Source organism: Camelus bactrianus, chromosome 13, assembly GCF_048773025.1.
Source record: "Camelus bactrianus isolate YW-2024 breed Bactrian camel chromosome 13, ASM4877302v1, whole genome shotgun sequence".
Lineage (NCBI taxonomy): Eukaryota > Metazoa > Chordata > Mammalia > Artiodactyla > Camelidae > Camelus > Camelus bactrianus.
In genome coordinates, this window is record NC_133551.1 from 44,737,782 (window position 1) to 44,747,879 (window position 10,098).

The 10,098-nt window shown below is 41.9% G+C and overlaps 1 non-coding gene across 1 annotated transcript; it reads left to right on the plus strand.

Annotated features, from left to right (window-relative positions):
- Window positions 1-6,498: 6,498 nt before the first annotated feature.
- On the plus strand, window positions 6,499-6,662 carry LOC123615725 (U1 spliceosomal RNA). The gene has a single exon (XR_006723398.1). It is a non-coding gene; the product is annotated as a U1 spliceosomal RNA (small nuclear RNA).
- Window positions 6,663-10,098: the final 3,436 nt, after the last annotated feature.

The window sequence follows — 10,098 nt, forward strand, 5'->3', positions numbered from 1 at the left end:
CTAACACCATATACAAAAATAAACTCAAAATGATTAAAGACTTAAGTCTAAGACCAGATGCCATAAAATTTCTAGGGAAAAACAGGCAGAATCTTCTGACATAAATCACAGCAATACTTTTTTTGAATCAGCTCCTAGAGTAATGAAAACAAAATCAGAAATAAACAAAGGGGACCTAATTAAACTTAAAAGCTTTTCACAGCAAAGGAAACCATAAATGAAACAAAAAGACAACCTACAGAATGGGAGAAAATATTGGCAAATGATGCAAACAACAAAAGACTAATTTCCAAAATATACAAACAGCTCATACAGCTTAATATCAAAAAATAAGCAACCCAATCAAAAAATGTGAAGAAGACATCAATAGATATTTCTCCAAAGAAGACATCCAGATGGCCAACAGGCACATGACAGGATGCTCGATATCGCTAATTATCTGAGAAATGTAAATCAAAACTAAAATGAGGTATCACCTCACACCAGTCAGAATGGCCATCATTAAAGAGTCTACAAATAAGAAATTGCTGGAGAGGGTGTGGAGAAAAGGGAACATTCCTACACTGTTGGTGGAAATGTGAAGCCACTACAGAGGACAGTACGGAGGTTCCTTAAAAAACTAAAAATAGACTTTCCATATGATCCATCAATCCCACTCCTGGGCATATGTCCAGAGAAAACTATAATCTGAAAAGATACATGCACCCTAATGTTCACAGCAGCACTATATACAATAGCCAAGATAGGAAACAACCTAAATGTCCATTGACAGATGACTGGATAAAGAAGTTGTGGTATATTTATACAATGGAATACTACTATGCCATAAAAAAGAATGAAATAACGCCATTTGTAGCAACAAAGATGAACCTGGAGATCATCATTCCAAGTGAAGTAAACCATAAAGAAAAATACTATATGATATCACTTATATGTGGAATCTTAAAAAAAAAGATACAAATTTTATTTACAAACCAAAAATAGATTCAGGGATACAGAAAACAAACTGTTTACCAAAGGGGAAAGGACAGGTGAAGGATAATTAGAAGTTTGGGATTAACAAACACACATTACTGTATACAAAATAGATAAACAAAGATCTTCTGTATAGCACAGGGAACTATAATTTCTTATAACAACATATAATGGAAAAGAATTTGAAATATATATACACACACGTATGTGTGTATATATATATATATATATATAACTGAATCGCTTTGCTGTACACCTGAAACTAACATTGTAAATCAACTACACTTGAATAAAAAAACAAAATCTAAAAAAAAGAGAAAAACCAGTAGGGAAATGGGAAAGTAAGATGAGAAGAGTAGGCAGTCAGTGAAATGCTTAATAGCAAGCTAGTTGCTACCATGCATAACCAGAGCCTAATCCTGCTGGGAAAACTCAGGGAGCCAGACTACTCATGTCTCAGAATTACCTCACCCAAGGGATGAGAGAGATGGGTCTTTTTCACCAACTCCAACCAGTCTTGGTTGAGGCTGCTGTCAAGGAGCCTGAGTTCCCTGTCACTTCTAGACTGCTGGGGGAGGGGGCAAAGCAGGCGCTGGTGGCCAGGTACATGCAGGTGCTGGCAGTCAGAAGTTGGGGAGCATTCCCTACAGTGATGAGGGCAAGGGGGTAAAGATGGGTGCTAACCATGGCCACTAAGGTCAGTCACATACCCTAGTAACTGTCAGAGCTGGGATTTGAATGCACATGTGCCTAAGTCCAGAGTCCATATTTTTAATGACCTGGCTTTGCAGAGACACAAAACCTCCCTGTGACCTCAGGCAAGTCACTTCATCTCTCCAAGCTCCAGAATCTGACGGGGATAATGCTATCTGTCATCTCTGACTCTCACTGTCAGGGATGCACTGTCGTGGGAGGACAGCATGGATGTGTCAGCACTTTGCTTATAAGCAAGGCCAAGGTTGGTTCAGGGTTATTGACCATTCCCATCAGGTGGGTAGGAATCACTTCAGGCAGGCATTCAGTGCTCTCCTGACAATAGCTAATTAAAGGAAATTAATAGAAGATGGGCCGCTTCCCTGAGTTTATTAGACAAGTAGTTTTCTAGATTAATTACATAGTATGCAATGTATATATGGCTCATTGAAATACAGTGTATGTCCTTGATGAACTTTGGAGTGTTCCATTTTTCTGGCAAGAGGGAGACAAATACACAATTGCTTATCTCTATGCACTGACAGTCTCTAGGTCTGGATTGTCCCAGGAGGGAGTTTAATTGCTCCATAAGCTTCAAATTCAAGGGCTCCTCAATGCTAAGCTCCTGACGAGCTCCATTAAAATAAAAATGACAAAGATGCCAGCTGACATATTTATTAAATATGTGGATCCTGAAGGGGCCGATGTGGGCTGCTCGTGCCAAGGGGATTACCAATAGGAAGTCTTCAACACTTTCCCCACCACTGAAGTCCACGCTTAAGGGCCAGGTCAGGACAAACTGGAGATTTGAACCCTGGTCTGGCTGACTTCAAAATCCCTATTTATTCTATAAGACTTGTTCTCCCCTGTCAAAGATATTTTATAGCTTTATCGATCACTGGAAAACACGTGCAAATTCACGGCACAGAACCGTTCCTAGGTGGCTGCCATCTACCCCAAGATTCCTACACCCTGCCCCAATCCTAGTTAAGGCCTGTGTAAACATTTATCTAGATTCTTTTTTTTTTTTTTTTTTTTGGTAGTATTGAATATGAGTTAGTAGTTCAAACATCTGGGTTTGAAAAACTAGCATGTTTACTTACTTCTAGGCACTACAGCTATAATTCAAGCAGCTTTCACCTGGTCAACGACGGTGCCAACGTCTACAACATCTACTACTGCTAATGTGAGGCGATTTACATAAGTGCTTAACCGTCCCAACAACCGTTAAAGGAAGGTATACAGTCCCCATTTTATAGATGAGGCATTGGAGACACAAAGAGTGACATGCCCAGGGCCACCACTAGTGAGTGGTAGAGGAAGGATTCAAACTCACTTCATCTGGCTTCAAAGCCCAAGCACTGTGACACCATGATACCACCTCCAACCATCTGGATGGTCCCCAGCCTCAAAATGCAGCTTGAAAACCCACGAATTGTGCCAACAATTCCAGATCCTCATCTCTAGCCTAATGCCATCCCAGAAATTCAGATTCTTATGGTCAGTGAATCACCAGCTATCTCAGACTTAAACAGAATTTTTGATTTCCAGGTTGTTTTTTTTTTTTAAATCCCTGCCCCAAATCTCCTCAGTCTTTCTTATCCATGCAAAAGGCACATCTGGTTGTTCATGCCAAACATTTGGTTGTTATGCCTGATGTCTCCCTTTTGATCCTGCATCTCTATGGCATTAATAGTCCTACAAAATACATGCTAAATCCATCCACCTCTCTCCATCCCCACTACAGCCACTTTAGAGCAACCACAATCCTCAGCTGTGTGAATGCAACACTTTCCCTTAAGGATCCTGCTTTCCCTTTAATCCCCTGCAATCCACTCTCCACTCACAGCCAAAGTGCTTTATTTTAAAAATCATAAATCATATCATCTGCTACAGATTGAATGCTTGTGTTCCCCACCCCTCCTAAATTCATATGTTGAAACCTAATGCCCAACAGGGTAATACTAGGAGGTGGGGCCTTGGGAGGTGCATAGGTCATGAGATTGGAGCCCTCGTGAATGAGATTAGTGCTTTTATAAAAGAGACCTCACAGGCCTCCCTAGTCCCTTCCCACCACGTGAGGACGTGGAGAGAGCATAGCCATCTATGAACGTGGAATCCTCACCAGACACTGAATCTGCCAGTGCCTCAAGCTTGGACTTCCCAGCCTCCAGGACTGAGAAACAAACCTGCTTTTTACAAGCCACCTGGTCTACGGTATTTTATTATAGCAGCCTGAACAGACTGAGACATCAATTCCCTGTTGAGAGCCCTTCTTTTGTTTCCCATCACCCTTAGAGCAAAAAAAGTTTCAAATGGGTCAATTAAAACTTGCACATCTTGGCCTGGCACCCACGACCCTATCTGATGTGACCCCAGAGCACGTCACCCCCTCCACCTGTCTTCTGTGCACCAGCCACAGTGGCCTTTGTCCTGTTTCTCAAACATGTCATATTCATTTGGATTTAGGGTAACTACAACTAACTAGCTGTTTCCTCCTCAGAAGCCCTTTCCCTGAACACCTAACATCAAGTCACTGCGGGTGGTAACCTGGTCTCCTTTAGCCTTCGTATGTCTTCCCGGGGCATTCAGACCTCTGGTCACTTCCTTCTCTGCAGGCATGTATACTGTGATGTCACACACATAGTGGAGCAGTGGGCTGTCCCAAGGGCTGTCCAAACAATCAAGGCCCCTCCAGACCACACTGTGCACTGTAACAGAGAATGGGGACGCGAATGTAGCTCTGGGGCAGGACTGAATATGCACTGCTGTTCAAAGCGAATGTATTTGTTTCTGATTCTTTTCTATTATAGGGATTAAAAGAATGTATTTATCAGGTCAGCAGCTCATACCAAATGCCAGAGGCTGTTTTGATGAATTCAAGTAAACACATCACATCTGTATAACTGCGATGAGGCTAGCATTTACTTTTACAGTAATCTACCATCTTCCACCATAATCATCTTTTTGTTCAGGGGTCAGAGTGGTGAATCAAATGGGAATATGATGAGGACTACCGCTCCTACATTTTCTAAGCCTAACGTCTACCATTCCAATAGAATCGGTATTGCTTCTGATGTATTATCTTGCTGGGATGCGGTACAATTTCAGGGGCAATCACTTTCCCTTTCCCACCATAATGACTCTTGCTCTGCAGATCATGAAATGAATATGAAATTCCTGCCAGCTGCTAAGTATGTGCATCTCAATTACACATCTGGGTCCCAGGGAAAGGACCACATTGGATCTACTATGGAGTGGGTCAGGATTTAACTTATCCTTGGCTTCCCTACACCTTCATTTTCATCAAGAAGTCATACTGGCATGTGGGGTTTCCTGAAAACACATCAGTTCAGATCCTGTATTTAGAAGCCCTCAAAAGAGCAGTGTGCACTTTATTCTCTGGTATTTATTACTCTGGAAAATGGCCATTGGTCCATTTGGAGAAAGATTGGAGGAAACACCATTATATGTACTTTCTGTGGTATGGGACGGTCCTTTCTAAAAGGAGTCTGACTTCAGCATTCACTAGTGAGCTCTGGATTTGAGAACTGGCTCAAGTCTGGAAACTGGTTGAGGGATCAAGATTTTTCCTTCTGGCAGCTGACATCAGTCTTCTGCCTACCTGCTCTCAATCCTTTTTGATTAAGACAAGAAAACCCCTCATTGCCTACCCACCCATCTCACTACTTTGCCATAGATCCCCGTGGGTCAGGACTGGGTGGTCACCATTGCGGCTTTGCTGCCCATTACATAATCACATCCACCTCCACTTTGACAGTGAAGCGTTAAACCTGATCTGTTATTCCAGAATTTTGTCATGCTCATTAATAGTAGGGACAGTTTCATGACAGGGTCTCCTGCTGCTGCAGAGGATAACCACTGAGCTCTTAGGGATGCAGGGGCCCTTTCACCAGCAGATTTCTCACTGCATTGGTGAAGGCTGGCCTCAGGACCCTCACATGTGACACAGTCAGCTGACAGGTTCTCAGATTTCTATACTAAATCCATCTCAGCACTGACCACGCCTTCGCACCTTTTGGCCCTTTTCCAAGGCAGTTTTAACATCTTTCCTCATTTATTTCAGGCCATCAGGTGTGTGTATGCGAGTATTTTCAAGATTAACGAGGCCATAAAGTAGCACATAAGGACTGGCTTAGGTGTCTTTCCAGGATGCTAAATCCTAAGTCACAGGTTAATGCCCCCAAATGGTTAAAATCTCTCTTATCCAGTCTTATATTCAGCTACCACTCCTAACCCCATCACATTGGGCCCTTAGGATGCATTCCCAGGCGTGTGCTTTCAGTTTGTGGTGGTGCATATTAACCAGGTGAATAATCTTTTGTGCCCTAAAGCTGATTCCTTAAAAAAAGACCAATAAAATCAGTAAACCTCTAGCTAGACTGATCAAGAAAAGGTGAGCAGACACAAATTACCAACATTAAGAATGACAAAGAGGATGGAGTACAGATCCTAGAAATAAATGATAAATAAGAAAATATTATGAACCAATTTAAGCCAATAAATTTGAAAAAATCAGATGAAATACAAAAAGTTCATGACACACAAAAACTACTAAAGCTTACTCAAGAAAAAAAAATGGATCACCCAAATAGTGCTATACCTATTAAAGAAGCTGAATTTATACTTAAAATTCTTGCCACAAAAACACTCCAGACAAGGATGGTTTCACTGGTGAATTCTATCAAACATTTAGCGAAGAAATAATACCAATTCTCCACCAACTCTTCCAGAAAATAGAAGTGGAGGCAGTACTTTCCAACTCATTTTTATATTACCAAGGTTACTGATTTTAAAAAACAATCATTTATGCTTACCTGGCAGACAAGATAACGTGATTACGAAGGTGGTTTTCCCAGGGCGAGACTTATCCACTGCACTCCGGCTGTGCTGACCCCTGCGACTTCCCCAAACCTGGGAAACTCCATCGCATGATCTGTGGCATTAGGAGTCAGCCTTCACTCTTACTCCTGGTTTTGCTTTGTGAAAGGCAGATTTACTACCGTGTGGTTTGTTGTTCCTCTGCACACGCGTCTCTGGGCTGCGGCGGTTAGAAAATTTTGCTCATTCTTGAACACATAAGCCAGGTTTCCGCGTCGCTCTATGGGGACTGTGTATCACTTGGCTGGAAGTTCCTTCAGTGCTAGACTCGTGCTAGAAGTTAACTTGAAGCTGTTCGACCGGGCTCCATTTTGGGTCGCTTTGCAGCCGCTGCCCCAGCTTTCACTTGTTCTGGTGGCAAATGTGCTTCTCGGAGTCAGCAGGAAGCCCTCCAGAAAAACCCCCGTCTTCCTCAAACAGGCCCGCCTTTTCGCTTCAGGCTTCCACGGAATGGCTGCAGGGATCCCGTGCTGAGGGCGATAGCGCATGCGCTCACTATCAGCGTGCCCGAGAAGACGGAGACGGCGCATGCGCTCACTATTAGCGTGAGTCAGAAGAGGGAGATGGCGCATGCGCTCACTATTAGCGTGCGATAGAAATCACCTGGGATGGGTCAAGGACTTTTTCTCACACGTGGTTTGAGTTGGGGGGGGATTAGTTCCATTTTTATTGTACCCGTTTTCTGTATTCCCTTAGACTTTTACGAAGTTTGAGTGCTTAGAAAGCGTGTCCTAGAAATATCCTGAAATGTTCTTAACAACAGAGACTACTTGCATTGGATTGGATTCAGCAAAGTCTTTGCTGGGAACCTGGGCCGCTGCTTGCAAGGACATACTAGAGGAGGGAGGCCCACAAAGAAGGAAGAACTAGAACCTGTCACAGTCTCTTACTGCCTCCAAACTCTCCACCTTAAAGATGGGAGTGTCTTCCTATTGCTCTTTGTCAAGGAAAGAAATACGTAGCTCGCCCAAGGGCAGAGAAGCTGTCTGAAGAGATCTGGCAGGAGCTGTAAGTTGCTGCAAGCCTGCCCACTGTCAGCAGATAAATTACACCTGTGAGCAGTAACAACGCTAGCGGGCTTCCCTGCCCTTCCCAGGATCCAAAAGAATGCCCCAGCTACTTCCATTTCCGCTTTCCAAATCTCAGCTCATGTCTTCCTATGGTCCAAGCTAACCCAGAATTATGCAGGGATGGGAGTTCTGGGAAATGTACTTCCAGCTTAGCAAGATTGACACATAACCCCCACAATGTACTCTTGTCAACTTGGCATCCTCTTCCTCCCCGCTCATCCCTTTTTTAAACCATTCTTAACTTTAAAATAAAGACAAGAAGGGGGAAAAAGTCATTTAATAAAACTATAGGCCAGTACCTCTTATGAATACAGATATAAATATTCTTAATAAGAGTTTAGCAAATCAAATATAGCACTATATAAAAAGGATGATACATTTCGAGCAAGTTAAGTATGGAATGCATGATTGGTTTTTAACATTTGAAATCAGTGTAGTTCACTATGTATGTTAGTAGAATCAAAAAGAAAATCCATACGATCTTCCCAATGGATGCAGAGAAAGCAGTGATAAACATTCAGCATGTTCATGGTTAAAACAAAAAATTAAAAATCTCTCAGCAAACTATAAGCACACCTGTTAAAGGGCATCTAGTGTGGATTTTTCCCCCACAAAATAAGCCTGGAAACAATGACTGACCCAGCAGCAATGAGCATCCCTGGTGCCAATATAGTGGTCTTGGAATACCGATTCTCACTGAAAGAAACCAGCACTTCTCAGAGAGAGGGCTGATTCTGGGACTGAGGCAGGAAATGTGCTAGATGAGCCTGGAGCATCTCGTCAGACCAGAGAGCAAGAGCACTTTCAAACACTACTAGGATCCTGTCCAAAGGGCTCAGGAGTTAACTTCTGAGGCTCCCAATGGTCAAAGAAGGGACGGTTTTAGCTTCAATCAGGAGAATGACTAATCCTGGCTGGAAAACACCAAATATTTTAAAATACACTATTAATTCATAAAAAAAAAATCAGTTCACTTTTGTAGAATGATAAGAAGCCTCATCATCTTAGAAAACACATTCTCTTGAAAACTGATAAATAGATGGAAAGAATGAAAAATGTATCCTGCCTTTCCTGTGTGAACTGGGAAACGTGCTAACATCAAAAAGAGAAAAAACGACATATTATGTGCCTTCTGTTGAAAGAACATACCACCATTTATATATATATTTTAAAACTAACATGAATTTGATCAAGCCTCTAGATTCAACTACCACTTTTCATAAAATACAGAGGACAGAGGAACATACTAACTTGTACCATAAGGAACAAGTAAGTCCAGACTTAGGTTATCTAAAAGCCAAATAACCTAGGCTCTTCAACAAATAAATTGCAAAAAAAGTGGGGGCAGAGGGAGAAATTTTAGACTAAAGACACTTAGGAAACATAAAACAGGCAAAACTAATCTGTATTATTTAGGGATTCACCCTCAGTGATAAAACTCTAAAGAAATGGAACAGAGTGAAAAACTATAAAAATTAAAGATAATGGTTACTTTGAGAGGGAAGGAGGAAGCTGTGATTGGGATGGAGTAGGTGGAGGGCTTTTGGTTAGCTCGCGAAGTTCTATTATTTAACCTTGCTTGGTATTTACAAGGGTGTCTGCTTTAAAACAATCCATTAAGCTATTCTTTATTTCATGTGGTTTTTTTATATCTGCATTTTATTTTATAAGAAAAAGATTTTTTTTTTGAAGCTAGTGTGAAGAAAGTGATTTGAGTGGGAGAAGATACTTATACATAGATAACCAACAAAGGAGCATATCCTAAACACAATAAAGGAGCCCTGAAAATTCATTACAAAATGATAATCAGCTGTGTCAGGAAACAGCTGGCAAACTTATATTGGCATCAGTTCCTAGAACTCAGAAACAGAAAGAGCTTTTGGAGGGAGCTGCCTGCCAGGAACTATGGCCTTAAATCAAGGGATACTAGCCCCTCGTGACTCAGCAGAAAGAGAATTAGGGAACTAAATACGCAACCTCCCTCACCTCCTTCTCCTCCCTCCCTCCCTTCAATGATCCTCAATACTCCAGTGCTAAAGTCAGAGCATCAGGAGGCCCACTGCTGCGATCTATCTGGGTCAGCCCCCAAGGACACAGAGCAGAGTGAAGAAGTTGTGAGCGGGTCTGGAGGGGCAAGTAAAAGACGCCCAGCACCTCAGCTCGGTAGACAGATGGCCAAAAGACTTAAATAGCAGTCCATAAAAAGGAAAACCAAATGGCCAAAACTCATACAAAAAGGTGAACTTCATTTGAAATCAGGGAAATGCTAATTAAAACCACATGAGATGATTCTAAACGCGTATCTGATTAGCAAGAATTTAAAAGTCTGGTAGTATGTGGCGTTGGCAAGGATATGGAGCAATGGGAATGCTCTTAAGGATGTCAATTGGTAGGACTTTGAAAAATAACTTGACATTATCTAATATGGTTGAGGATACTCTTATGCCATGATCGGGCA